This window comes from Tupaia chinensis, unplaced genomic scaffold (assembly GCF_000334495.1).
Source record: "Tupaia chinensis unplaced genomic scaffold, TupChi_1.0 Scaffold000604_1, whole genome shotgun sequence".
In the NCBI taxonomy this organism is placed as follows: Eukaryota; Metazoa; Chordata; class Mammalia; order Scandentia; family Tupaiidae; genus Tupaia; species Tupaia belangeri.
In genome coordinates this window covers 30,880-31,597 of record NW_006160122.1, presented here as the reverse complement: position 1 = coordinate 31,597, position 718 = coordinate 30,880, and positions in this window count along the sequence as shown.

Below are 718 nucleotides of genomic sequence, written 5' to 3'. Positions count from 1 at the left end.
CCCCTTCCTTCCCTCCTCCTCCTCCTAAGACTCCCGCCAAGAAGCCCTCCCCCTCATCCCAGCTCCAGCGAGGAGGGGAGGTGTGGGGGAAAGGTGGGGGCACTTGCAAACTTGCAGGAAGATCCCAGGCGCACACACGGATCACAGCACATGCGTGCTCAGGCCGAGCCAGGTGGGAGACGCGTGTGCCCGGGCAGGTTAGCCAGACGCATCCTGCCGCAGGCTGCTTGTGCAAGACGCTCGGATGAGCCACGTGCGCACGCAGAGGCCCCGCTGGGGGCAGCCTGGCCTGGCCTGGCTCAACCCTGGAGTCCAACAATCATTAACCCTGCATGAGCTGCCCGGCTGGGCCAGCAGGACAGGGCGAGCCTGGGGCCCGAGCCCCCTCCCCGGAGGCAGGTAGTGGGTCTGAGGTGCTGGTAACCTCCGGGAGGTCTTCCCTGGACAAGGCAGCTGGGCCCCTGGGCTGGGAAAGCAAGGTGTAGGGCGTTCTGAGCCCAGGCCCTAGAGTCAGAGGGTAGTAGGCTCAGACCTGACCATCTGCCAGCTATTCACTCGCTCCATGACTCAGTTTCCCTGCGACGAGGGGATGACGGTACCGTTATGGCTGTCAGGAGGATTGCACGAAAGACCTGTCCAGCTCTCAGCCCACTGCCTAGGGCCAGGCAGAACTCCATCGTCGTTATTGTTATTAGTGGCTGGGGGGGGGGGGGGGGGG